This window comes from Jaculus jaculus, chromosome X (assembly GCF_020740685.1).
Source record: "Jaculus jaculus isolate mJacJac1 chromosome X, mJacJac1.mat.Y.cur, whole genome shotgun sequence".
In the NCBI taxonomy this organism is placed as follows: domain Eukaryota; kingdom Metazoa; phylum Chordata; class Mammalia; order Rodentia; family Dipodidae; genus Jaculus; species Jaculus jaculus.
Genome location: NC_059125.1, coordinates 111,316,115 through 111,335,567, shown reverse-complemented (window position 1 = coordinate 111,335,567; position 19,453 = coordinate 111,316,115). Strand labels below are relative to the sequence as shown.

Below are 19,453 nucleotides of genomic sequence, written 5' to 3'. Positions count from 1 at the left end.
GTGCTTCCTTACTTACAGATTAGGAAATATAGATCTTTAGCAAGAACTATTTATGTTTTAGACCTATTGAAACATACATGGCACTTAAAATTATATGCAGTGAACACTGCAGCCACAAGTTTGTCTGTGTGGATCAAAATATTTGACATTAATTGATTCTGTGCAGACTATAGACTTTTGTCATCATTTCCTAAGTAATATAATGTCACAAGTACTTATATAGTATTTATATTAATTATAATATATTAGTCAAATATTATTTAAAGTATATAGGGATCTGTGTGTAGGTTGAATTGAAATATCATATCATTTTCTATAAAAGACTGCTGTATTTACAGATTTTGGTATTGACTGGAATAAGTCCTCTGTGAATAAAGGGATGACTCTATACAATGCAATGACTATACATATATATATGTGTGTGTATGTGTGTGTGTGTGTATACATATATGATTACAGTAATCAAATTAATTAACATAGCCATTGCCTTTGTAGTTACTATGACACATGCATATAACATTTCTGCTTAAAGCTAATATAATTACAATCATTAAAAATTACTCTTGTATTCTGATAACTATACCCACATATTTTATTTTTAATGTCACAGTCCATATCATTTTATATTATGAATCTGTTAATATATTATTACCAGTATAGTTATACTTAATACTTTTATATTATAATTTACATGCATTTTGTGAATGATTTAAACTGTCAACATTACATGTCCTAGAGTTCCCTAGGAAATGAAGCTCTGGAAATGCTTGTGAGAAATTATCTAGATTAGGTTAGCCTCTGGACATGCCTGTGATGGATTATTATGATTAAGTTAATGAAGGTGAGACTACACCATTCTATGGGTTGGACCCTGGGCTGTATATAAGATAAAGAGCTTCATGAGCACCAGCATTCAACACTCTGCTTCCTTGCTGTGAGCTAAATGTGACTATCTACTTCAAGGGTTTTCAGCCATGCCTACCTCATCAAGATGGACTATAACCCTTAATTCTAAGCAAAAATAAATTCTTCCTTTTTCCTGTTGCTTCTGGTCAAGTTTATTTATTCACAGCCATTAGAAATATTACATATACATGTATATATATTATATACACTATAATTACAATATACCATTGTGAATTTGACTATATACTTACTTTTAACATTTTTAATAAAACTTGTATTTTTATATTATTAATTGATATTCTTTAATTTTGGCTTGGTTAACTCCTTTGACCATTTCTGAGGTGGTGAAGTACCAGTGTTTTGTTGTTAGTGTTTGTTTTGAGACAGGATTGCTGTTCAGCAAACGCTGACCTCTGATTCACAATTATTCCAGGCTGCTCTTGATTCATGTTTGAATTGAATGTGTATGAAGACCTAGAATTTTAAAAACTTGGCTACACATACTATTCTCTAGGTCTTGTAAATTTTCAATATTAGTTCTTGCAATAAACTTAGCTATGCCTTTCTCTCTTTGCTTTCTGGAATTTCCATAATGTGAATAAAATTTCATTAAATGGGATATTATAATTCATGTGTATTTCTTTTTTTAATTTTTTTGTTTAATTTAATTTATTTATTTTAGAGCAACAGAGAAAGAGAGAGAGAAAGAGGCAGAGAGAGAGAGAGAGAATGGGTGCGCCAGGGCCTCCAGCCCCTGCAAACGAACTCCAGATGTGTGCGCCCCCTTCTGGCTAACGTGGGTCCTGGGGAATCGAATCTCGAACCCGGATCCTTAGACTTCACAGGCACTTGCTTAACTGCTAAGCCATCTCTCCAGCCCCATGTGTATTTCTATACTACATTGCATTCTTCTTTGCTTTGTGCTCCTTGTATCACGTATTTTAAATGACTTCATTCCAGTTCCCAGGTATTTCCTATTTTCTCAAGTATGTTGTTAATGATCTGTACTCTATGTTTTTATATATCCATTGTATTTGTCTGCTTCATAATGGCTCTTTTTATATAATTTTATCTCTTTTTGAAGTTCTAATTAATATAAATTACATATATAAATATATATATATATAAAGTGAGATATATATATATATATATATATATATATATATATATATATATATATATATACACACACACATACATACATTGAGGTAATGTCTCACTCTAGCTCAGGCTGACCTGGATTTCACTATGTAATCTCAGGGTATCCTTAAACTAGTGATGATCTCCTACCTCTGCCTCCTGAGTGCTGGGATTAAAAGCGTGTGCCACCACATCCAGCTCTTAATTTTACAAATATTATTTTCTTGCATTATGTATCTATATTCTCTTATAGTGCACAAATGTAAAAACAATTGTTTTAAAGTATTTGTCCAGAAATTTATAGATATCAGTTTCGTTGGCATCAGTTACAGGAAAAATATTGAGTTCCTTGTTGCAGTCACATTCTTTTTTTCATATTCCTCTAAGGTTTGTATCAGTGTCTGCTTATTTGATGGGACAGTCACCTTTTTTAGACTTTATGGACCGGTTTGGATGACGAAAGTTCTTCACTCATGAATAGATCTGTGAGTGACACCCTCTTGTGAGATAATCTGGATTCAGGATCCCATAGTTCAAATGCAGCCACATCAGTGGAGTCACCATCACTGATAATACAGTATTCAGCAGCCAAAGCTATGATTGTTGATATCATAGCCAAAGTGACTCACTATTTGTTAACACATCTTGTTAAAAGAAAATTTAAATGACACCATGAATGACTATAATGAAAGGGAAATTTCTATTCTACAATTTGACTATATAGTTTATAGGCCAATATATTTTGCAATAGACACTTGCCACATACAACTATGTTTCATTGTATAAAGTACCATTTCAATTGGATGTTACTGTTTTCCTCATTTTATGGGCATGCAAACATATATAGGAAGGACAAGGTAGTTTCCAAAAGTCATACAGTAGTGCAGTTGGGGCTCAAATTTACCACTCTGTTATGAAGCCACAAAATTACTAACAATAGATTCTTGAATTTGTAAATTGTAACCAAAATGTAAAATTTTGTGGGTCTAATTCCCAGAGAGATATACATTTACCCAAAGTATTATTAGCCAGTTTTAGCAGGTAGCTACATTCTTTCAAATATCTTATTTTTAAAGTATGTACAAATGTATTTCACTCCAAGTATATCAGGATTTATATTAGTGTAAACAAGTTACTTTTTACTAATTCTAGTAGTCTTGCACATAAACTTGCTTACTTATAAACTCAACAACCTACAGGGTGGTAGTATAACACATTGGCTATAGAATCTGATCAACATAGGCTCAAATCGTAGGTCTGTTTTTGATGAGCACCATGGCTTTTCCGTTGTCACATCATAGATATTTCATCCTTCCCTCAGTTTTCTCACTCTAGAAATTCTAATGATAATGCTGTTTCTACGTTAGCTTTGCATTACTGCAAGGAAATAGCAGAGGTACTTAATTTCTAAAGAGAGTGATATCTATCTAACAGACTAGAGGCTCAAAGACATGGGAACTGCATTAGCTGAGAATTGCTAGAAGTCACTCTGCTATTGGTTAGATATCCAATCACTTGCTTATTCTCACAAGTACCCTTCCATTGCTATCCACCATTTTGTGATCCAGCCATAATCTGAATTGATGTTAGCAGCATGAGGTTGAACTTACAAAAGTGCAATCTAAATAAATCTCTTTTACACAAGTACCATGTGCTAGATATTTCATTTTAGTAATGAACATCTGACTAATGCAGGTAAACTACTGCTGTGAAATCTTTATTAGAAGACCTGCTTCCCTACTTACGGTTCTATAGTGTCATTTATTTTCTATGGATTAATTTTCCTTAGAGTAGCTCCCTTAAGATATTTTTTCTGTCTCAAGATAGTTCTCAAATTATTCTTGGAGGGGCCTCTGGAGATCTCTGAGTTCCTTCAGTTTGCAAGGCCAAAACAGTGTTCATAAGACAGTATTGTCATTTTCACTTTCTTTCATGAGGGTTGTTTTTCAGAATTTACAGTTACTATAAGTTATTGGTCTGATGTTAAAATCAACTGCGTATGCATATGTGTGTGAAATATGGAAAATTCTCTTTCATAATTTTAACATGCAATGGAATTTAAATTATTTTATATACATAATTAGCCATATTTTTCAAATGCATTTTATTTTCTGACTCCCACCTATGTTCTAACCATGTTGAATTTTCTATTATGTGCATTTTCATTCATAGAAGACCATTTAGTGTCTGATAGAAATCCCTCTTTTTCTTCAGTTTTACTCATCATTCAAACTTTAGGTTATATATTAATTCTTTCACAGTTGTACCTCTCTTGACCAATACCATACCACATTATAATTGTATAGTTTATTGTTTATCTCTCTAGGTTACACTCTACACAATAAAAAGCATATAAATTATTCATATTGTTTTTCTAGAGTCTAGGAAAATAATTTATCTAATAAATAGCTTTAAAAGTGAATTTATCTAAAAGTCTAAAAAAATTCAGGCTAAAGAAATTAGAGAGAAAATGACTTCCTCTTTACATATTCAAAGTCCAAAAGAGATTTCAAACAATTAAGTTCTTTTGCTTCTACCTTCAGTGATCCACAGTTCAGGCTAAAAACAAATACTTTGAAAAGTGAAGAACCAAATAGAATCTTGAATTTCTATAGGTCAGCATCTGTAACTCAAAACTCTGAAGTATCACACAGTTCTAAGCATTTTGGAAAAGTGATATTTAACCTGGAGTTAGAGACAGATACATTCTCAATTTTTAAGATTTTAAAACGTCTGACCAACAAAATCAGCCAGAAAGTGGACATATAGATGAACCTGTTCACTCAGTAACATCAGCCAACAGAGTGAAACAAGATGCAACACATCAAAAATGGTTTAAGAATATGACATGAATCTCTGCTGATTTCCTAATCTTAAAAATCTTAAAAGGTTGAAACAGCAAAATTGTTTTAACTAATAAATAAATTCAGTAAAGTTGTACAACACAAAGGAAATACTGTAAAATGCAAATCAATTAACTAATACACTGTCAGAAATAAGAAAATGATCCCATTTGCTATAAAGCAATGTGTAAATAAATATTGAGAAATAAATTTAACCAAATTGTTTACATATCCATATACTGAAATTTTTACACTATTGATAAAGGACATTGAAGATCACAGTAATAATGAATAATTTCGCATCTTTACAGATTAGAGAAATCAATGTTATAAAATTATCCATATGCCCAAAGGTAATCTATACACATTCATAGTAATCCCTATGAAAATTTCAGAGGTAGTTTCTAAAGAAATAAAAAAAATAGTACTAAAATTCACATAGAACCACAAAAGACACTAAATAGCTAAAGTAATTCTGGCCAAATATAACATCTTTAGGTACTGTTCTTCCCAATTCCCGATTATGTTACAAAAGCATAGAGATCAAAATAATATGGTACTCACCTGAAAGTAGAAAGGGCAGTGAGACAAAATTGGTACACCCAAAATTAATTACATATGAGGGACTATTTCTTCAGGAAATGATTTTGGAGATTATGAAAATCAACATATAGAAGAATTCACAAGATATCAAGTTAAATACAATCAGTTATACTGAGATATGAAATTTAAACCTGTAACACTAAAAAGCTCCAAAAAGCACAGACAGTTGACAAGTGGGATTACATTAATTTTAATGAAAAATAAAACAATTAATAAAACCCCTCTTATTGGATGATTGAAAACACAAGTCATATATCTGCTAAGAGATCAACATTTAAATTATGTATGGGATTTCTACAACTTTATAGCCCAAAAGCAAGTAAATGGATTATAAAAATGGGTAAAATATATGAACAGACATTTCTCTAAAAAGATATGCAGATGATTAATTTGTACATGAAAACATTCCCAACATCACTAATTTTTAAAGAACTGTGAATTGAAACCAAACTAAGACAGAACTTCATACTTATTAGGATGGCTGCTATAAAAAATAACAAGCTTGGGCTGGAGAGATGGCGTAGTGGTTAAGCGCTTGCCTGTGAAGCCTAAGGACCCTGGTTCGAGGCTCGGTTCCCCAGGACCCACGTTGGCCAGATGCACAAGGGGGCGCACGCATCTGGAGTTCGTTTGCAGAGGCTGGAAGCCCTGGCGCGCCCATTCTCTCTCTCTCTCTCTCTCTCTCCCTCTATCTGTCTTTCTCTCTGTGTCTGTCGCTCTCAAATAAATAAATAAAAAATAGACAAAAAAAATTAAAAAAAAATAACAAGCTGGCTGGTTTGGTGCACACTTTTAATCCCTGCACTGAAGAGGCTGAGGTAGAAGTGCATGTATCTGGAGTTTGTTTGCAGTGGCAGGATTGTCCACCTCTTTCTCTTTCTCTCTCTCTCTCTCTCTCTCTCTCTCTCAATCTCTCTCTCTCTCTCTCAAATAAATAAAAATAATAAAAGTTAAAAAATCAAAACAATAATAGGTGATGCCTAAGACAGGGAGAAAAAAAATCACCTTGATTCATTGTTGGAAAATAATTTGGGACATTCATTATGAAAAAAATGGTGTGGAGATTGCTCAAAATTGAAAACAGAGATAAAATATGTACAAATTCCCTAAACTAGGTGGAGAGTCAGAGGAAAAGAAGTCATTATTTCAAAGCAACATTTGTATCTATGTCTTCCTGCCACTATATTTACTATCCAAAGTATTCAAAAAATGTTTTTGATGGATGAATAGATGAAGTTTGCTTGCACACATAATAAAATATTTAGCTTGTGCTGGAGAGATGGCTTTGCAGTTAAGGCACTGGCTTGCAAAGCCAAAGCACCCAGGTTTGATTCTCCAGAACCCACATAAGCCAGATGTACAAGGTGGTGCTTGGCTCTGGAGTTCGTTAGCAGCACCTGTAGGCCCTAGCGCATACTCTTCTCTCTCTCTCTCTCTCTCTCTCTCTCTCTCTCTCTCTCTCTCTCTCTCTCCGTTTCTCTCTGAAATAAATAAAATATTTAAAAATATGTAGATTAACAATGGAAGTAATTTTGCCACTGTGATAGCGAGAATCAATTTAGAGACATTTTTTATAAGTGAAATAAGCCAAACACACAAAGATGCTATATAGAAGATTATGGTCAGTCTTTATCATACAATCTCTAGTGCCTTGTGACTCAGGTGTTCCCTCCAATGGCCTGGTGAAGGTTCAACCAATTGGTCTGCATATTAGGATGTAGAATTTTATGGTTCCACTGCCATATGGGTCTAGATTTGTGTCCTGCAGCCCCTCCATTGCCCTCCCTCCCTCTACACCCACCCTATTGCCCAGTCCTCGATATGCTTGCTAGGTATGTTGGCATCTTGGGTAGATTCAGGTTAGGTGCTGAAGATGAGTGAGACTATGCAGTAATTATCTTCCTGTGATGGGTAAGATCACTGAGAATGATCTGTTCCAGGTTCAACCATATTTCTTCAAATTTTATTGTGTCATTTTTTTTTACTGCTGTGTAGAATCCCATTGTGTAGATATACCACATCTTAGTTATCCATTCATCTAGTGATGGACATCTAGATTGATACCAGCTCTTAGCTATTATGAATTGAGCCACTATAAACTTGGTTGAGCAAATCTCTCTGGACTAAGGCTTGAAGGTTTTAGGGTACATGCCCAGTAATGGAATAACTGAATCTGTTGGTAAGTCTATAGTCAGCTTTTTTTAGGAGTCTACATATTGCTTTCCAAAGTAGTTGTACCATCTTACATTTCCACCAACAGTGGAGGAGGGTTCCTATATCTGGAAATCCTCACCAGCATTTATTTTCATTTGATTTTTTTGATGTTTGCTATCCTTGCTGGGGTAAGGTGGAATCTCATAGTTGTTTTAATTTTCATTTCCCTGATGACGAGGGATTAGGAATATTTTCTTTCTTTTTTTTCAAGGTAGGGTCTCACTCTAGCCCAGGCTGACCTGGAATTCACTATGCAGTCTCAGGGTGGCCTCAAACTCATAGTAATCCTCCTACCTCTGCCTTCCGAGTGCTGGGATGAAAGGCGTGTGCCACCACACCCAGCAGGAATATTTTCTTAAGTGTGTGTTTGCCATTTTTATTTCTTCCTCTGTGAAATGGCTGTCCAGCTCTTTGCCGCTTTTTGTGAGTGGGTTGTTTGAGTTTTTATTGTTTAGATTTTTGAGTTCTTTGTAGATTCTAGAGATTAGGCCTGTGTTAGTTGGATATTCAGCAAACATTTTCTCCCATTCTCCAGGTAATCTATTACCTTTGCTTATTGTATGTTTGTCTGTGAAGAAACTCTTCAGCTTTATGTGATCCCATTGGTTGAGTAATTATTTAAGATCCTGTGCTACTGGGGTTTTGTTCAGGAAGTCTTTTTCCATTCCTATATCATGGAAGATTCCTCCTATATATACATTATACATATATATATATATATAATTCCAGTAGTAGCCAAGTTTCCAGTCTTATATTGAGGTCTTTGATCCATTTGGACTTGAGTGTTGTGCATGGTGACATGTGTGGATAAAGATTCAGTTTCCTGCATATAGTTATCCAGTTTGTCCAGCACCATTTCCTGAAGATGCTATCTTTTTTCCAACCATATTGTTAGGGCTATTGTCAAGCTGTACTTGCTTGACCCAAACTCCAGGTCCTCGATTCTATTCCACTGGTCTATACTCCTGCTTTTATGCAAATACCATACTGTTTTTATTACTATGGCTTTGTAATATAGCTTTAGATCAGGTATAGTGATGCCAACACAGGTATTTCTTTTGCTAAAGATATACTTGGATATCAGAGGCCTTCTTCCTTTCCATATGCATTTTGAGATCAATTTTTCTATCTCTTTGAAGAACAACGTTGGGATTTTAATTGGAATTGCATTGAATGTGCATATTACCTTTGGTAGGATTGCCATTTTCACAATGTTTATTCTGGTAATCCAGGAGCATGGCAGGTCTTTTCATGTTCTCAAGTCCTCCTCAATTTCTTTTTTGAATATTTTTATCTTTTCATTTTATATAACTTTCAATTCCTTGGTTAACATTATTCCAAGTTACGTTATTTTATTTTCTGTTATTGAAAATGGGACCATGTCCCTTATTTCTTTCTCTGTATTTTTGCATTTTGCATATAGAAAGGCTACTGATTTTTGGGCATTGATTTTGTATCCTGCTACTTTGTTAAAGGAGTTAATCACCTTCAATAATTTTGGAATGGAGGCTCTCAGGTCTCTTACATATAGAATCATGTCATCTGTGAATAGAGCTAACTTAATTTCCTCCTTTCCAAATTGTATTCCTTTTGTTTCTTTCTCTTGTCTTATTGCTTGAGCTAGAACTTCCAGTAGTATGTTGAAGAGCAAAGGTGAGAGTGAACACCCCTGTTTTGTTCCTGATCTCAATGGGAATTCCTTCAGTCTCTCTCCATTAAGTATTATTTTGGCTTTAGGAGCTTTACATATAGCCTTTATTATATTGAGATATAAACTGACCATGCCAATTCTCTCCAAAGTTTTGATCATGAAGTGATGCTGCATTTTGCCAAAGGTCTTTTCTGCATCTATCAAAATGATTATGTGTTTTTTTGTGTTTAACTTTGTTTATATGGTGTATTACATTGACATATTTCTATATGTTGAACCACCCCTGCGTTCCTGGGATGAATCCCACTTGATCAAGGTATATAATGCTTTTGATTTGTTGTTGGATTTGGTTTTTGAGGATTTTGTTCAGGATCTTTGCCTCTATGTTCATCAGGGAAATAGGCCCATAGTTTTCTTTTTTTGTGACATCTCTGCCTAGTTTTGGAACTAGTGTCATACTAGCTTCTTAGAAGGAGTTGGGGAGCTTTCCCAATTGGGAGCTCCAATTGTGTAGCACAGTTTGAGAAAGATTGGTTTGAATTCTTCCATGAAGATTTGATAGAATTCAGCTGAGAAGCCATCCTAGTCTCTTCATTTTGGAGAGGTTTTATTTTTATTAACTTTTCAATCTCAATGAGTGTGATAGGTTTGTTTAGGAGATTAATCTGCTCTGAGTTTAGCTTTGGTAGATGGTATATGTCCAGGAATTATCCATTTCCTCTGTATTATCCAGTTTTAGTTGAGTAGAGGTTTTAGAAATAAGTCCTGATGATTCTCCCAATTTCACTTATGTCTGTTGTGATCTTTCATTTTTCATTTCGAATTTTGTTAATTTGAAGCACCTGTGTCCTTTTTTTTTTTGTTTGTTTGTTTGTTTTGCTTGATCAAATTGGTCTGGGGTTTTTCAATCTTTTTTATTTTGTCAAAGAAATAGCTTGTTGTTTCTCAGTTTCCTGAAATGTTTTCTTAGTTTCCAATTTATTAATTGTTGCTCTGATCTTAATTACTTCTTTCTATCTGCAGCTTTTTGGGTTAGATTCCTCTTGCTATTCCAGTGCCTTTAAGTGGATGGTTAGGTTATTGATTTGGGATCTCTCTGTCTTTGTTAAAAAGGCATTTAGTGCTATGAATTTTCCCCTGAGGACAATCTTCTTGTGTCCCATAAGTTTTGGTATGATGGGTTCTCATCATCATTCATTTCTAGAAATTTTGCAATTTTTTTATTTCATCCACTATCCATTTATTGTTTAAAAGTGTTTAGTTTCCAGATGCTGATGGGATTCTTGATGGGTCTTTTGTTGTTAATTTCTAGAAAAATAGTATTCTGATCTGATGTGCAGTGAATTATGCCAATCTTCCTAAATATATGGAAGTAGGTTTTGTGACCCAGTATATGATCTATTTTATCATATACATGGGCTACTGAGAAGAATGTGTAGTCTGTGGGTTTGAGATGGAATGTCCTGTAGATGCCTGTTAGGTCTAAGTGATCTATGGTTTTGTTGCAATCTTTTACTTCCCTGTTGAGTTTTTGTTTGCATGTTCTATGTATTACTAATAATGGTTTATAGAAGTCCCCAACTATGATGGTGTTGGTGGTTATTTCTGTTTTATTGTCAAGTAGGTTTTGTTTTATGAACTGTGGTGCCCCTGTGTTTTGTGTATAAAGATTTCTGATTGTGTTATCTTCTTGATGGATCATTCCCTTGACAAGTAGGAAGTGGATTTCTTTGTCTTTTCTGATTATTTTTAGTTTGAAGTCTATTTTATCCGATATTAGTATGGCTATGCCTGCTTGCTTCTTGTTACCATTTGCTTGAAATATTGTTTTTCCCCTTTCACCTTGAGAGGGGGGTTCTGTCTTTAGTGGTGAGGTGGTTTTCTTGAAGACAATAGATTGAGGGCTCTAATTTTCTGATCCACCCTGTTAGCTTGATGGGTGAATTAAGGCCATTAGTATTTAGTGCAATGACTGTGAGGTTTGATTTGGTCCCTGCCCTATTTTGTTGGTATATGTGGTTTGGTGTTTTCATGGACTTTGATTTTTTTGTGCTATCTCTGAGTTTGGTTATTGTTATCTGCTTCTTGTTGGCATTTGATGTTGGTTATTTGATTCTTCTGTTTGGAGAATTTTCTGGCTCATTCTCTGTAGGTTTGGTTTTGGGTTCATATAATTATAAAGCTGAGTTTTGTTATGGAATGTTTTTCTTTCACCATCTACTATGAGGGATACATTTGCTGGGTAAAGTAGTTTGAGTTGAAAGCCATAGGTTCTTAGACATAATAGTGTTCCATTCCAGGTCTTTCTGGCTTTCAGGTTTTCCACTGAGAAGTCTGAAGTAATTCTGATGGGGTTACCTTTAAAAGTGATGTGCTGTTTTTCTCTAGATGCTTTTAGGATTTTCTCTTTGGTGTCAAAGTTTAGAGTCTTGATGACAATATATCTATGAGAGTTTCTCCTTTGGTCCAATCTGTTTGGAGTTCTGTTAGCTTCTTGTATCTTGATAGGCCTTTCTTTTGAGAGAGTAGGAAAGTTTTCTTCGATTCTTTTGTTAAATAAGTTCTCCATGCCTTTGGTCTGAATTTCTTCCCCTTCTGGTATTCCCAATGATCTGGATGTTTAAGGTTATCCCACAATTCCCTCATGTTCTGTTCACAGAAATTTTTGAACTTATTAAAATTTTGAACTCTCAAAATGTTTCTTCTTTCTTGTCTTCTAAATCTGAGTTTCTAGCCTCCACATGGCTTACTCTATTCTTGAGATGTTCTAAGGAGTTTTGGACTTGTTCAGTTAGGTTTGCATTTTTTACTACTTTTCTATGTATAGTTTGCATTACTCTGTCAAGCTCCATTTTCACACCATTTTCTGATTTTCTTGATGCTTCTTGGAATTCATGCTTGCATTTTTTATGTGTTCATTTAGCATCACCAGCAAATTTTTGAGGTCCTTTTTATTTTCACTCTGCTTCATATCTCTTAGCTGTCTTTGAACTCCTCTCATTTTCTTGTCTACTAGGTCTAGTCTAATGATGGCAGCATCCACACGATTATCAGTCCTTTGTTGCTTTTCTCCAAGTTCTACCAGTAGCTTGGTCAGGGTTGTATTGCTCATAGCTTCATTTTGGTGTTCTGATCCTAATGTTTCTTCTATGTTTTGATTAGAGACATTAATTGTAGGACTGGGTGATCTTACTGGATTTACTTGCATTTGATTTTCCATGTTATTTATTTTGTGCTGTGTTCTGCCCATCAGTGTAAGGCCACAAGAATAGGATGGTGGACTTGATGGGAAGGGGAAGTGGTGCCTCTTGGGGGAGCTGGCGTGAGCTAGCAGGCAGGCAAGCAGAGGTGCAAAATGGTCCTGAGCTCACATGTGGGTGAATGGATCAGCCTGAGCTCACCGGCAGCAGACCACCCACTGTGGGCAGATGGGCAGGTGGCCACCATGGCAGATGGGGATTTGAACCTGAACTGGCACAGGCGGATGAGCAGAGTGAGCCTGAGCTCACACTTGGCAGGGGGAATGGGCTTGAGCTTGTGTGTGGACGGGCAGGTGGCCAGATCAGCAAACGGACAAATGGGTAGAGCAGGCTGAGCTCCCACAGGAGTGTGTGGTGCACTTCTAGTGGGCAGATAGACAGATCAATCCTTAGCTTCTGCAGGCCAGCAGGTGGAGCATGCCCAAGCCCGCATAGGCGAGGGCGGGGGTAACACGGCGATCACCCCTGCACATTGAGGCAAGTGGAACTATGCTGGCCTAGGTCCCCTTTCCTACAGTATGTGTGGGAGTATCCTGAGTTTGGGACTATGGCTAGGGTGGCTACTTGGGGATATTGGGGGACTGGCAGGCTACCCCAGAGTGAGGGAATTGGCCGATTCCCTTTTATCCCCCTCCATGTTCCTCCCCAGTAAATTATTAGAGATTACTCTCCCCTAAAGGACCCACTGAACACTTAATGCCTTGCCTTTCTTTTCTAGGGAGTTGCTGCACGGTTAGGCAGTCGCCATCTTTACTGGAAGTTCTATGATTCCATTTTATATGTGGTCTGTCAAATAATGAAACTCACAGAAAAAGATAGAACACTGTTTGTCAGTCAGTAGCTAAGGCTTGTGGAGCAAAGGATATCTAATAGTAGCTATTCAAGACAAGATCTGGAGCTCTACCTTATAACAATGTCCAAAAATAATAGTTCTGTATGGTATATTTAATATAGAACTTTATTGAGGCAAATGTTCTTATCATGAAAAATAGGCCAGGAAAAACAAAGGCGGTGCAAATTGATACATATGCAATTATGGCCCTGATGGTGATATCTTCTTAAACTAAAAGATCTGTATACATTAAGTATGTATGCATATTCAGGCTTTTAATGAGGTAGATTTTAAAAGATAGTACGCTGTAAACATTTTTTCAGAATAATTTGTGTTTAACAAAACCAAGAAACAATACTTTTTCTCAGCTTGTTTGTTATCCTCAAATGCAATCATTAAGATCTTATTACTTGCAATACCAAGTGTAGTTAAAAATATTGGACTCAAATGATAAAATGGTAATTATTTCTTTGTGTTGTGCTATTTGAAGTTGATTAAGATCTATTTAATTTTATTGCCAAAGTAGAAATTAAAGGTATGAAGTCCTTAGTGGTAATAAACATAGTCATTTGGTAGTTTAAGTAGGGATTGCCCACAAAAGTCACATGAATCAAATTTAGAAAATAGAGTTCATAGGAATCAGTAAACATTATGTTTAAAGGTGAAGAAACTATCATAAAAGAACATCCAATTGTACAAGCCTAATATCTATTTCACTTTGAATCTTGGAATGCTTTTGCTATTCAGTGTGTGGAAGCCTACTAGCATCAGGGCACCTTGCAGCTTGCTAGAAGAAATGCTTCATTAAGACTTAATATATTAATATTATATTGCTGTATAAACAAATTTCAACATATGTATCAGCTTGAAGCAACATGATTTTTAAAAATTTTTTATTTTTTATTTATTTATCTGAGAGCGACAGACAGAGAGAGAAAGAGGCAGACAGAGAGTGATTGAGAGAGAATGGGCGTGCCAGGGCCTCCAGCCACTGTAAATGAACTCCAGACGCGTGTGGCCCCTTGTGCATCTGGCTGACGTGGGTCCTGGAGAATCAAGCCTCGAACCGGGTTCTTAGGCTTCACAGGCAAGCGCTTCACCGCTAAGCCGTCTCTCCAGCCCATGATTTTTATGATTACATAGTATTCTGGGATCATACAGCTGAGCTTAGTTCGAAGGGGACCAACTACAAGGCTGCAATCAATATATCAATCATGGCTGTGAGGGTGGTCCCCTTTCCTAAAATTTAAATATAATCTTCACCTTTTTGTTTGTCAAGTCAGCCCCCAGAACTTGAAGTCATGGCTGACCTCTTCCTGTACCAGCCCCTAACCTAGAGCAATCAGCCCTAACTCTGGCTTACCTGAGCCGGAAAGTGAAACCCACAACAATAAGGTTATAAATAGATGCATGCCAAGAAACAAGTCTCTCTCTACCGACTTCTGAATTTCAAGGTTCTGATAATTTTCCCTTGTCTTGGCCCAGCTTGGTCTAGATGAGGGGAGACCCCACTTAGTCCCACATGGTCTTTCTACCCCCACCTGCTCTCCACATGGCAGGAGCTCTCTATAATTTCTTCTCCTTCCTTCTGTTAACTAATAAAGTCTCTCTAAACCCTACCCTCTTGTCAGTGGATTTTAATTCTTTTGATTCATAAGAAAGAATCCATGGTACTCTAAATTTATTGGTGTGTTGGTGTACTGATATATTGACCAGGAACCCCCAGTATTCCCATTACATTAGAACATGTTCTATGCTGGTCAGTTCTCAGTTGATTCAAGAAGAAAAGTCATTAGTGATCTGGAGTATAAGGGCAGACACAATAAAAGAAAGGAAATTTATGGAAAGTTTCTTATGAGCATTACTGTATAAATGCAGTGTTCTTGTTGCTTCTACATATGTTAATTCATTTACTTTTCTTAATAGGTTTAGTGGTTAGGTAAAACTATTATTCCAGTTTAGCATTATTATTTTACTGAAGATTAAAATAAAATACCTCATAAGTCATACTCAATGCAATTATGCATAAGGTTGATCTACCATGGTCTTCTGCCTTACTTTGCTCTTTCCAAAGGGAGAGATGAGCTCTGCCCAAATCAAGGCATAAACCTGTTGCACAGTTCTCCTGCTTTAGAGTTTAGCCAAACCCAGTATGTGAGAGTTTTGAAGATAATATTGTTCTCTACCTTAAAAAAAGGGAAACTCCAGAATTCACCGAAGCTTTCAATAAAACCAGAAAGTGGAGATAATACCTGTTAAAAGTATGTCTGGGAGTCAGAAGCCCTGGCTCCATCCATTGAGTTTTCTGGGAAGTAGATAGAGTGTCATTTGGTTATGCTATCAAAGTTCTAAGAAAGAAGATTTAAGATTACCCTGGAAATAAATGGGAAAGAGTGTCTGCAGAATGCATTTAACTTTTTGAAAGCCAAGTTTTAGATAGGATGGCTACCAACTAAATAGTTGCAGTTGAGTTTATGGTAGAAAATGTAATCCTGTTTCTTTCTTTTTTTTCCTGTTTTAAAATGTTAGCTTACTTCAGTTATTCTCTTCAGATAGTTTTCCACATAGGACTATGTTCTCCAAAATCAGAAGGCATTTAAGATTTGAGAAAATAGAAAACTGCTTCATAGAGGAAAAGTAGATTAATTTTGGCCTCAGTCTTAAAGACTGGTGAAGATGTAAACATTTTGTACAATTGATTTGGGTGATACATGTGTAACTCCACGATTATTATAAATTTGTTTTAATCATACATTTTAAGTGGGTGTATTGGTTTCTATATAAATTATATCAGGAGAATTTTGAAATATAAATTGTACTGCATAGAATTTTTGTATGAGAACAAGTTAAGATGGTAAGGAAATATTATACTTTAGGTAATAACTCAATTCACAATGTGATCAAGATCCTTATTATATGTAGATTTTCTCTTTAGTTTCATCTGTCCATGAGAAAAACAAGATTTGCTCTCTAATGCGTCTTTGATGCAACAACCTCTCAGATGGATAGAATGAGTTAGTTTTGGCTGTGTTGAAAAAGCAGCCGTCAAAGAGTGTCATTAAAACTATTGCTGGGTCATCTTTTTATGTTCATGAAAACCAAAGTTCAAATACCTTTTATAAAACACAAAGAGTAAGTTATATTCTGTTCTATAAAATTGAATTATTATAAAGTGTATCATTTAAAAATTAGTTTATGGAGGAAAGAGAATTTTACTTGACTCTTGCTTGCATGCTCACACCTGTGTACCCTTATAAGTGTAAAACTTCTTGGGGTTTTCCAGTGCCTCTGAGTAGCATGGCTCACTTCTTTCATTTCTCTTCATGGATATATCCATTATTTTTATGTGGCAACCAAGCATGGGGAAAAGAGCACTATTTGGGAATAAGAACTGTGACTCATTTCTTGCTCACTGCATTACTGTGCTACCTTCCCAACACACTTTTCTTTCCTTCACATTTTTATTTATAAAATGGGGGGATAGTACTTTTAGACCAGGAAGGAGATTGACTGTATAATTGATAATAAACAGTAGTTATTATTATGCTCACCGAATTTTAGTCTGAAATCTTTAAATCTTCATAGATTTATACATGGTCTTAAAGAGATGATTTATGTAGTCCAATATGTTCAAAGCAGATCCATCAATACACTACTATTTTATTGTATCTACTATCAGTAATCAAACATCATGCAATAGAAATGCCTGCATAGTCATGTTTTTAATAGCACAATAGATAAGTCATGGTATCATACTAGAACCCATCAACATATGAATAGTAGGAACATATGAAACAAACATACAATACAGTATAATTTAGTCATAAAGAACAAAACTGTCATTTGCAGGAAAGCAGAATATAATATTAAGTAAATTAAGACAGACTAAGAAAAACATGCCATAAATGTTTTCTCTAATGTATAGATTCTAGAGTTAAAAATAAAATAACGGGGGCTGGAGGTATGGCTTTGCAGTTAAGGCATTTGCCTGCAAAGCCAAAGAACCCAGGTTTGATTCCTCAGGACACACTTAGCCAGATGCACAAGGGGATGCAAGCATCTAGAGTTCATTTGCAGTGGCTGGAGGCCCTGGCATGCCCACTTTCTCTCTCTCTCTCTCCCTCTCCCAAATAAATAAATAAATAAAATGTTTAAAAAAGTTTAAAAATTAAGTATGGGGGTTGTAGAATGGCTTAGCCATTAAGGCACTTGCCTGCAAAGCCAAAGAACCCAGGTACATTTCCCCAGGACCAACATAAGGCAGATGCACAAGGTGGTGCATGCATCTTGAATTCATTTGCAGTGGCTAGAGGCCCTGGCATGCCCATTCTCTATCTCCCTCTATCTAATAAGTAAATAAATATTTTAAAAAAGAATTAAAAAATCCAAAATAAGAAGTGAAATAGAAAGAGGACTATTTGGGAACTGAAAAAAAAGGTCAGCCTAGAGGAAACAAGAGAGGGTAATGGAGTATAAATGTATCTTATATGAAAGCATGTAAATTTACAATCAAATTTATTTTGTACATACTCTGTTATAATTTTTCTGTTTTGGGGTTATATTAAATAAGTTCTATTTCATAACTTCCAACTTTCATAATCTCCAGGAAGAAAACTGAGGAGAAAATCCATTTTGTCACAAGAAAATAATAAAATTAGGGAACGCAGGAGGTATGTTTTATGTATACAGGATGCTTTATTTCCTGCTTTTAAGTTGAATGTGTTTTGGACATTTCATGAAAATAACACATCATTTTAAATATTTAATTATATATAATGTACATACTGTAGTTTCTATAATTTCTCTCCAATCATTTGATATTTGGACTGTTTTTTTATTATTTGATTTATTAGCTTTCTTTTCATCAAATACAGGCAGTTTGGTACCATTGTTTAGGCTCATCTATGATCTACCCCCTCCCATTAGACCCTCCTTGTTGATGTAAATGGGTCGTGCATTGTGGAGTTAGTCCCCAGTTATTGCTATGCTAAATGTCTCTGCAAATCATGACCCAACATGTGACTCTGACATTCTTTCCGCCCCCTCTTCCGCAAAATTTCCCTGAGCCATGTTGGGTTCATTTTTGGTCTGCTTCAGTGCTGAGGTGTATTTGGACTGTTTTTGACCCTGGTGTCTCTCTAACCCAGGCTAAGCCTAGGCTGGTTTCTAATGCACTGTGATCCTCCTACCTCAGCCTCACAAATTCTGGATCTAAAGACATACACCACCACCCCAGGCTCAGATTTGGATATTTTAATCTGCTGCACAAATCCAGTAAAATAAAGAAAAGTTGGGGCTGGAGAGGTGGCTTAGCGGTTAAGCGCTTGCCTGTGAAGCCTAAGGACCCCGGTTCGAGGCTCGGTTCCCCAGGTCCCACGTTAGCCAGATGCACAAGGGGGCACACGCGTCTGGAGTTCGTTTGCAGAGGCTGGAAGCCCTGGCGCGCCCATTCTCTCTCTCTCCCTCTATCTGTCTTTCTCTCTGTGTCTGTTGCTCTCAAATAAATAAATAAATAAAAATTAAAAAAAAAAAAGAAAAGTTCAAATGATGTGGTCCTTTCAGGTTCACTTTCTTATTTTCTAATACTTTATTTCATTGATAGTGTTCAGTGTGACATCTTTTGTTTTCATCACAATGACCCCTGAATTTTTTTTTATTATGAGAGGATAGAATGGTTACAATACAAACATCATTGCTTACCAAAGCAGAATCATTAGTGGTGTACTTTCATCATCTAACACAAAACTAAGTAACAGGAAGCAAATACATCAGGCAGTTTTTACCAGAACTGACATATGTGCTGACTTCGGGCTCTGTGCAAAGTGACTTAGCACAGCAGTTTAAAACTATATATGAGATTTAAAGCCCAAATGGGAAGCTTTCTCCTTTGTGACTTTCTGATGTGAATTTAATATAAAACATAATGATCAAAGATCATGGGAGAAGAAGGCAGAGGATAGCTGTAGTATAATCAAATTCTAACTGTAATTCTTTATCTGAATTG

The 19,453-nt window shown here is 35.7% G+C and overlaps 1 protein-coding gene across 1 annotated transcript in view; it reads left to right on the top strand.

Annotated features, from left to right (window-relative positions):
- The window catches only part of LOC101602969 (fasciculation and elongation protein zeta-1-like), a 187,198-nt gene that overhangs the window by 137,613 nt on the left and 30,132 nt on the right, over positions 1–19,453 (top strand). The window lies entirely within an intron of this gene.